Source organism: Procambarus clarkii, chromosome 61, assembly GCF_040958095.1.
Source record: "Procambarus clarkii isolate CNS0578487 chromosome 61, FALCON_Pclarkii_2.0, whole genome shotgun sequence".
NCBI lineage: Eukaryota > Metazoa > Arthropoda > Malacostraca > Decapoda > Cambaridae > Procambarus > Procambarus clarkii.
The window spans coordinates 27764753-27774298 of record NC_091210.1 but is presented as its reverse complement, the minus strand read 5'-3'; positions in this window follow the sequence as shown (position 1 = coordinate 27774298).

The window sequence follows — 9546 nt, the reverse complement described above, 5'->3', positions numbered from 1 at the left end:
CCTGGTGTAGTAGTGTGGTGTAGTATTCTGGTGTAGTAGCATGGTGTAGTAGCGTGGTGTAGTAGCATGGTGTAGTAGCCTGGTGTAGTAGCATGGTGTAGTAGCGTGGTGTAGTAGCGTGGTGTAGTAGCCTGGTGTAGTAGCGTGGTGTAGTAGTCTGGTGTAGTAGTCTGGTGTAGCAGCGTGGTGTAGTAGCCTGGTGTAGTAGCGTGGTGTAGTAGTCTAGTGTAGTAGTCTGGTGTAGCAGCGTGGTGTAGTAGTCTGGTGAAGTAGCCTGGAGTAGTAGCGTGGTGTAGTAGCCTGGTGTAGCAGCCTGGTGTAGTAGCGTAGTGTAGTAGCCTGGTTTAGTAGCGTGGTGTAGTAGCCTGGTGTAGTAGCCTGGAGAAGAAGCCTGGTGTAGTAGCGTGGTGTAGTAGTATGGTGTAGTAGTCTGGTGTTGTAGCGTGGTGTAGTAGCGTAGTGTAGTAGTGTGGTGTAGTAGCGTAGTATAGTAGCCTGGTGTAGTGGCCTGGTGTAGTAGCCTGGTGTAGTAGTCTGGTGTAGTAGCCTGGTGTAGTAGCCTGGTGTAGTAGCCTGGTGTAGTAGCCTGCTGTAGTAGAGTGGTGTAGTAGTGTGGTGTAGTAGCGTGGTTTAGTGGCCTAGTGTAGCAGCCTGGTGTAGTAGCGTAGTATAGTACCATGGTGTAGTAGCCTGGTGTAGTAGCCTGGTTTAGTAGCATGGTGTAGTAGCCTGGTGTAGTAGCGTGATCTAGTAGCCTGGTGTAGTAGCATGGTGTAGTAGCCTGGTGTAGTAGCCTGGTGTAGTAGCCTGGTGTAGTAGCCTGGTCTAGTAGCGTGGTGTAGTAGCCTGGTATAGTAGCCTGGTGTAGTAAAGTGGTGTAGTAGCCTAGTCTAGTAGCGTGGTGTAGTACCCTGGTGTAGTAGCCTGGTGTAGTAGAGTGGTGTAGTAGTATGGTGTAGTAGCCTGGTGTAGTGGCCTGGTGTAGTAGCCTGGTGTAGGAGAGTGGTGTAGTAGTATAGTGTAGTAGCCTGGTGTAGTGGCCTGGTGTAGTAGCCTGGTGTAGTAGTCTGGTGTAGTAGCCTGGTGTAGTAGTCTGGTGTAGTAGCCTGGTGTAGTAGCCTGGTGTAGTAGCCTGGTGTAGTAGCGTGGTGTAGTAGCCTGGTGTAGTAGCGTGGTGTAGTAGCCTGGTGTAGTAGCGTGGGGTAGTAGCGTGATGCAGTAGCCTGGTGTAGTAGCCTGGTGAAGTAGCGTGGTGGATTAGCCTGGTGTAATAGCCTGGTGTAGTAGCGTGGTGTAGTGGCCTGGTGTAGTAGACTGGTGTAGTAGCGTGGTGTAGTAGCCTGGTGGAGCAGCCTGGTGTAGTAGTGTGTAGTGGCATAGTGTAGTAGCCTGGAGTAGTAGCCTGGTGTAGTAGAGTGGTGTAGTAGTATGGTGAAGTAGCCTGGTGTAGTAGCCTGGTGTAGTAGCATGGTGTAGTAGCCTGGTGTAGTAGCCTGGTGTAGTAGCCTGGTGTAGTAGCCTGGTGTAGTACCCGTGTGTAGAAGCCTGGTGTAGTAGCCTGGTGTAGTAGCCTGGTGTAGTAGCATGGTGTAGTAGTCTGGTGTAGTAGCCTGTTGTAGTAGCCTGGTGTCGTAGTTTGGTGTAGAAGCCTGGTGTAGTAGCCTGGTGTAGTAGCATGGTGTAGCAGCCTGGTGTAGTAGCTTGGTGTAGCAGCCTGGTGTAGTAGCATGTAGTGGCATAGTGTAGTAGCCTGGTGTAGTAGCGTGGTGTAGTAGCCAGGTGTATTAGTCTGGTGGAGTAGCCTGGTGTAGTAGCGTGGTGTAGTAGCCTGGTGTAGTAGCGTGGTGTAGTAGCCTGGTGTATTAGTCTGGTGTAGTAGACTGGTGTAGTAGCCTGGTGTAGTAGCCTGGTGTAGTAGCATGGTGCAGTAGTCTGGTGTAGTAGCCTGGTGTCGTAGTTTGGTGTAGAAGCCTGGTGTAGTAGCCTGGTGTAGTAGCATGGTGTAGCAGCCTGGTGTAGTAGCCTGGTGTAGCAGCCTGGTGTAGTAGCATGTAGTGGCATAGTGTAGTAGCCTGGTGTAGTAGCGTGGTGTAGTAGCCAGGTGTATTAGTCTGGTGGAGTAGCCTGGTGTAGTAGCGTGGTGTAGTAGCGTGGTGTAGTAGCGTGGTGTAGTAGCCTGGTGTATTAGTCTGGTGTAGTAGACTGGTGTAGTAGCCTGGTGTAGTAGCCTGGTGTAGTAGCGTGGTGTAGTAGCGTGGTGTAGTAGCCTAGTGTAGTAGCCTGGTGTAGTAGTCTGGTGTAGCAGCGTGGTGTAGTAGTCTAGTTTAGTAGCATGGTGTAGTAGCGTGGTGTAGTAGCATGATGTAGTAGCGTGGTGTAGTAGCCTGGTGTAGTAGCCTGGTGTAGTAGCGTGGTGTAGTATTCTGGTGTAGTAGCATGGTGTAGTAGCGTGGTGTAGTAGCATGGTGTAGTAGCCTGGTGTAGTAGCATGGTGTAGTAGCGTGGTGTAGTAGCGTGGTGTAGTAGCCTGGTGTAGTAGCGTGGTGTAGTAGTCTGGTGTAGTAGTCTGGTGTAGCAGCGTGGTGTAGTAGCCTGGTGTAGTAGCGTGGTGTAGTAGTCTAGTGTAGTAGTCTGGTGTAGCAGCGTGGTGTAGTAGGCTGGTGAAGTAGCCTGGAGTAGTAGTGTGGTGTAGTAGCCTGGTGTAGCAGCCTGGTGTAGTAGTGTAGTGTAGTAGCCTGGTTTAGTAGCGTGGTGTAGTAGCCTGGTGTAGTAGCCTGGTGAAGAAGCCTGGTGTATTAGCGTGGTGTAGTAGTATGGTGTAGTAGTCTGGTGTTGTAGCGTGGTGTAGTAGCGTAGTGTAGTAGTGTGGTGTAGTAGCGTAGTATAGTAGCCTGGTGTAGTGGCCTGGTGTAGTAGCCTGGTGTAGTAGTCTGGTGTAGTAGCCTGGTGTAGTAGTCTGGTGTAGTAGCCTGGTGTAGTAGCCTGGTGTAGTAGCCTGGTGTATAGTAGCCTGGTGTAGTAGAGTGGTGTAGTAGTGTGGTGTAGTAGCGTGGTTTAGTGGCCTAGTGTAGCAGCCTGGTGTAGTAGCGTAGTATAGTACCATAATGTAGTAGCCTGGTGTAGTAGCCTGGTTTAGTAGCATGGTGTAGTAGCCTTGTGTAGTAGCGTGATCTAGTAGCCTGGTGTAGTAGCATGGTGTAGTAGCCTGGTGTTGTAGCCAGGTGTAGTAGCCTGGTGTAGTAGCCTGGTCTAGTAGCGTGGTGTAGTAGCCTGGTATAGTAGCCTGGTGTAGTAAAGTGGTGTAGTAGCCTAGTCTAGTAGCGTGGTGTAGTACCCTGGTGTAGTAGCCTGGTGTAGTAGAGTGGTGTAGTAGTATGGTGTAGTAGCCTGGTGTAGTGGCCTGGTGTAGTTGCCTGGTGTAGGAGAGTGGTGTAGTAGTATAGTGTAGTAGCCTGGTGCAGTGGCCTGGTGTTGTAGCCTGGTGTAGTAGTCTGGTGTAGTAGCCTGGAGTAGTAGTCTGGTGTAGTAGCCTGGTGTAGTAGCCTGGTGTAGTAGCCTGGTGTAGTAGCGTGGTGTAGTAGCCTGGTGTAGTAGCGTGGTGTAGTAGCCTGGTGTAGTAGCGTGATGCAGTAGCCTGGTGTAGTAGCCTGGTGAAGTAGCGTGGTGTATTAGCCTGGTGGAGCAGCCTGGTGTAGTAGTGTGTAGTGGCATAGTGTAGTAGCCTGGGGTAGTAGCCTGGTGTAGTAGAGTGGTGTAGTAGTATGGTGAAGTAGCCTGGTGTAGTAGCCTGGTGTAATAGCATGGTGTAGTAGCCTGGTGTAGTAGCCTGGTGTAGTAGCATGGTGTAGTAGCATGGTGTAGTAGCCTGGTGTAGTAGCGTGGTGTCGTAGCGTGGTGTAGTGGCCTGGTGTAGTAGCATGGTGTAGTAGCCTGGTGTAGTAGCCTGGTGTAGTAGTGTGGTGTAGTAGCATGGTGTAGTAGCGTGGTGTAGTAGCCTGGTTTAGTAGCGTGGTGTAGTATCGTGGTGTAGTAGCATGTAGTGGCATAGTGTAGTAGCCTGGTATAGTAGCCTGGTGTAGTAGCCTGGTGTAGTAGAGTGGTGTAGTAGTATGGTGTAGTAGCCTTGTGTAGTAGCCTGGTGTAGTAGCATGGTGTAGTACCCTGGTGTAGTAGCCTGGTGTAGTAGCATGGTGTAGTAGCATGGTGTAGTAGCGTGGTGTAGTAGCGTGGTGTAGTAGCCTGGTGTAGTAGCCTGGTGTAGTAGCCTGGTGTAGTAGCCTGGTGCAGTAGCTTGGTTTAGTGGCGTGGTGTAGTAGCCTGGTGTAGTAGCCTGGTGTAGTAGTCTGGTGAAGTAGCCTGGTGTAGTAGCCTGGTGTAGTAGCCTGGTGTAGAAGTCTGGTGTAGTAGCGCGGTGTAGTGGGATGGTGGAGCAGCCTGGTGTAGTAGCCTTGTGTAGTAGCCTGGTGTAGTAGCCTGGTGTAGTAGCATGGTGTAGTAGCCTGGTGTAGTAGCATGGTGTAGTAGCGTGGTGTACTAGCGTGGTGTAGTAGCCTGGTGTAGTAGCCTGGTGTAGTAGTCTGGTGCAGTAGCGTGGTGAAGTAGCAAGGTGTAATAGCATGGTGTATTAGCCTGGTGAAGAAGCCTGGTGTAGTAGCGTGGTGTAGTAGTATGCTGTAGTAGTCTGGTGTTGTAGCGTGGTGTAGTAGCGTAGTGTAGTAGTGTGGTGTAGTAGCGTAGTATAGTAGCCAGGTGTAGTAGTGTGGTGTAGTAGCGTGGTTTAGTGGCCTGGTGTAGCAGCCTGGTGTAGTAGCGTAGTGTAGTACTATGGTGTAGTAGCCTGGTGTAGTAGCCTGATTTAGTAGCATGGTGTAGTAGCCTGGTGTAGAAGCCTGGTGAAGAAGCCTGGTGTAGTAGCGTGGTGTAGTAGTATGGTGTAGTAGTCTGGTGTTGTAGCGTGGTGTAGTAGCGTAGTGTAGTAGTGTGGTGTAGTAACGTAGTATAGTAGCCTGGTGTAGTAGTGTGGTGTAGTAGCGTGGTTTAGTGGCCTGGTGTAGCAGCCTGGTGTAGTAGCGTAGTGTAGTACCATGGTGTAGTAGCCTGGTGTAGTAGCCTGGTTTAGTAGCATGGTGTAGTAGCCTCGTGTAGTAGCGTTATCTAGTAGCCTGGTGTAGTAGCATGGTGTAGTAGCCTGGTGTAGTAGCCTGGTGTAGTAGCCTCGTGTAGTAGCGTGGTCTAGTAGCGTGGTGTAGTAGCCTGGCATAGTAGCCTGGTGTAGTAGAGTGATGTAGTAGCCTGGTCTAGTAGCGTAGTGTAGTACCCTGGTGTAGTAGCCTGGTGTAGTAGAGTGGTGTAGTAGTATGGTGTAGTAGCCTGGTGTAGTGGCCTGGTGTAGAAGCCTGGTGTAGGAGAGTGGTGTAGTAGTATCGTGTAGTAGCCTGGTGTGGTGGCCTGGTGTAGTAGCCTGGTGTAGTAGTCTGGTGTAGTAGCCTGGTGTAGTAGTCTGGTGTAGTAGCCTGGTGTAGTAGCCTGGTGTAGTAGAGTGGTGTAATAGTGAGGTGTAGTAGCGTGGTTTAGTGGCCTAGTGTAGCAGCCTGGTGTAGTAGCGTAGTATAGTACCATGGTGTAGTAGCCTGGTGTAGTAGCCTGGTTTAGTAGCATGGTGTAGTAGCCTGGTGTAGTAGCGTGATCTAGTAGCCTGGTGTAGTAGCATGGTGTAGTAGCCTGGTGTAGTAGCCTGGTGTTGTAGCCTGGTGTAGTAGCCTGGTCTAGTAGCGTGGTGTAGTAGCCTGGTACAGTAGCCTGGTGTAGTAAAGTGGTGTAGTAGCCTAGTCTAGTAGCGTGGTGTAGTACCCTGGTGTAGTAGCCTGGTGTAGTAGAGTGGTGTAGTAGTATGGTGTAGTAGCCTGGTGTAGTGGCCTGGTGTAGTAGCCTGGTGTAGGAGAGTGGTGTAGTAGTATAGTGTAGTAGCCTGGTGTGGTGGCCTGGTGTAGTAGCCTGGTGTAGTAGTCTGGTGTAGTAGCCTGGTGTAGTAGTCTGGTGTAGTAGCGTGGTGTAGTAGCCTGGTGTAGTAGCCTGGTGTAGTAGCGTGGTGTAGTAGCCTGGTGTAGTAGCGTGGTGTAGTAGCCTGGTGTAGTAGCGTGGGGTAGTAGCGTGATGCAGTAGCCTGGTGTAGTAGCCTGGTGAAGTAGCGTGGTGTATTAGCCTGGTGTAGTAGCCTGGTGTAGTAGCGTGGTGTAGTAGCCTGGTGTAGTAGACTGGTGTAGTAGCGTGGTGTAGTAGCCTGGTGGAGCAGCCTGGTGTAGTAGTGTGTAGTGGCATAGTGTAGTAGCCTGGGGTAGTAGCCTGGTGTAGTAGAGTGGTGTAGTAGTATGGTGAAGTAGCCTGGTGTAGTAGCCTGGTGTAGTAGCATGGTGTACTAGCCTGGTGTAGTAGCCTGGTGTAGTAGCCTGGTGTAGTAGCCTGGTGTAGTACCCGTGTGTAGAAGCCTGGTGTAGTAGCCTGGTGTAGTAGCCTGGTGTAGTAGCATGGTGTAGTAGTCTGGTGTAGTAGCCTGGTGTAGTAGCCTGGTGTCGTAGTTTGGTGTAGAAGCCTGGTGTAGTAGCCTGGTGTAGTAGCATGGTGTAGCAGATTGGTGTAGTAGCCTGGTGTAGCAGCCTGGTGTAGTAGCATGTAGTGGCATAGTGTAGTAGCCTGGTGTAGTAGCGTGGTGTAGTAGCCAGGTGTATTAGTCTGGTGGAGTAGCCTGGTGTAGTAGCGTGGTGTAGTAGCCTGGTGTAGTAGCGTGGTGTAGTAGCCTGGTGTATTAGTCTGGTGTAGTAGACTGGTGTAGTAGCCTGGTGTAGTAGCCTGGTGTAGTAGCGTGGTGTAGTAGCGTGGTGTAGTAGCCTAGTGTAGTAGCGTGGTGTAGTAGCGTGGTGTAGTAGCCTGGTGTAGTAGCCTGGTGTAGTAGCGTGGTGTAGTATTCTGGTGTAGTAGCATGGAATAGTAGCGTGGTGTAGTAGCGTGGTGTAGTAGCCTGGTGTAGTAGCGTGGTGTAGTAGTCTGGTGTAGTAGTCTGGTGTAGCAGCGTGGTGTAGTAGCCTGGTGTAGTAGCGTGGTGTAGTAGTCTAGTGTAGTAGTCTGGTGTAGCAGCGTGGTGTAGTAGTCTGGTGAAGTAGCCTGGAGTAGTAGCGTGGTGTAGTAGCCTGGTGTAGCAGCCTGGTGTAGTAGCGTAGTGTAGTAGCCTGGTTTAGTAGCGTGGTGTAGTAGCCTGGTGTAGTAGCCTGGTGAAGAAGCCTGGTGTAGTAGCGTGGTGTAGTAGTATGGTGTAGTAGTCTGGTGTTGTAGCGTGGTGTAGTAGCGTAGTGTAGTAGTGTGGTGTAGTAGCGTAGTATAGTAGCCTGGTGTAGTGGCCTGGTGTAGTAGCCTGGTGTAGTAGTTTGGTGTAGTAGCCTGGTGTAGTAGGCTGGTGTAGTAGCCTGGTGTAGTTGCCTGGTGTAGTAGAGTGGTGTAGTAGTGTGGTGTAGTAGCGTGGTTTAGTGGCCTAGTGTAGCAGCCTGGTGTAGTAGCGTAGTATAGTACCATGGTGTAGTAGCCTGGTGTAGTAGTCTGGTTTAGTAGCATGGTGTAGTAGCCTGGTGTAGTAGCGTGATCTAGTAGCCTGGTGTAGTAGCATGGTGTAGTAGCCTGGTGTAGTAGCCTGGTGTAGTAGCCTGGTCTAGTAGCGTGGTGTAGTAGCCTGGTATAGTAGCCTGGTGTAGTAAAGTGGTGTAGTAGCCTAGTCTAGTAGCGTGGTGTAGTACCCTGGTGTAGTAGCCTGGTGTAGTAGAGTGGTGTAGTAGTATGGTGTAGTAGCCTGGTGTAGTGGCCTGGTGTAGTTGCCTGGTGTAGGAGAGTGGTGTGTTAGTATAGTGTAGTAGCCTGGTGTAGTGGCCTGGTGTAGTAGCCTGGTGTAGTAGTCTGGTGTAGTAGCCTGGTGTAGTAGTCTGGTGAAGTAGCCTGGTGTAGTAGCCTGGTGTAGTAGCCTGGTGTAGTAGCGTGGTGTAGTAGCCTGGTGTAGTAGCGTGGTGTAGTAGCCTGGTGTAGTAGCGTGGGGTAGTAGCGTGATGCAGTAGCCTGGTGTAGTAGCCTGGAGAAGTAGCGTGGTGTATTAGCCTGGTGTAGTAGCCTGGTGTAGTAGCGTGGTGTAGTTGCCTGGTGTAGTAGACTGGTGTAGTAGCGTGGTGTAGTAGCCTGGTGGAGCAGCCTGGTGTAGTAGTGTGTAGTGGCACAGTGTAGTAGCCTGGGGTAGTAGCCTGGTGTAGTAGAGTGGTGTAGTAGTATGGTGAAGTAGCCTGGTGTAGTAGCCTGGTGTAGTAGCATGGTGTAGTAGCCTGGTGTAGTAGCCTGGTGTAGTAGCACGGTGTAGTAGCATGGTGTAGTAGCCTGGTGTAGTAGCGTGGTGTAGAAGCGTGGTGTAGTGGCCTGGTGTAGTAGCATGGTGTAGTAGCCTGGTGTAGTAGCCTGGTGTAGTAGTGTGGTGTAGTAGCGTGGTGTAGTAGCGTGGTGTAGTAGCCTGGTTTAGTAGCGTGGTGTAGTATCGTGGTGTAGTAGCGTGTAGTGGCATAGTGTAGTAGCCTGGTATAGTAGCCTGGTGTAGTAGCCTTGTGTAGTAGAGTGGTGTAGTAGTATGGTGTAGTAGCCTTGTGTTGTAGCCTGGTGTAGTAGCATGGTGTAGTAGCCTGGTGTAGTAGCCTTGTGTAGTAGCATGGTGTAGTAGCATGGTGTAGTAGCGTGGTGTAGTAGCGTGGTGTAGTAGCCTGGTGTAGTAGCCTGGTGTAGTAGCCTGGTGTAGTAGCCTGGTGCAGTAGCTTGGTTTAGTGGCGTGGTGTAGTAGCCTGGTGTAGTAGCCTGGTGTAGTAGTCTGGTGAAGTAGCCTGGTGTAGTAGCCTGGTGTAGTAGCCTGGTGTAGAAGTCTGGTGTAGTAGCGCGGTGTAGTGGCCTGGTGGAGCAGCCTGGTGTAGTAGCCTTGTGTAGTAGCCTGGTGTAGTAGCCTGGTGTAGTAGAATGGTGTAGTAGCCTGGTGTAGTAGTATGGTGTAGTAGCGTGGTGTACTAGCGTGGTGTAGTAGCCTGGTGTAGTAGCCTGGTGTAGTAGTCTGGTGCAGTAGCATGGTGTAGTAGCAAGGTGTAATAGCATGGTGTAGTAGCCTGATGAAGAAGCCTGGTGTAGTAGCGTGGTGTAGTAGTATGGTGTAGTAGTCTGGTGTTGTAGCGTGGTGTAGTAGCGTAGTGAAGTAGTGTGGTGTAGTAGCGTAGTATAGTAGCCAGGTGTAGTAGTGTGGTGTAGTAGCGTGGTTTAGTGGCCTGGTGTAGCAGCCTGGTGTAGTAGCGAAGTGTAGTACTATGGTGTAGTAGCCTGGTGTAGTAGCCTGATTTAGTAGCATGGTGTAGTTGCCTGGTGTAGTAGCCTGGTGAAGAATCCTGGTGTAGCAGCCTGGTGTAGTAGTCTGGTGTAGTAGCCTGGTGTAGTAGTCTGGTGTAGTCGCCTGGTGTAGTAGCCTGGTGTAGTAGCCTGGTGTAGTAGCCT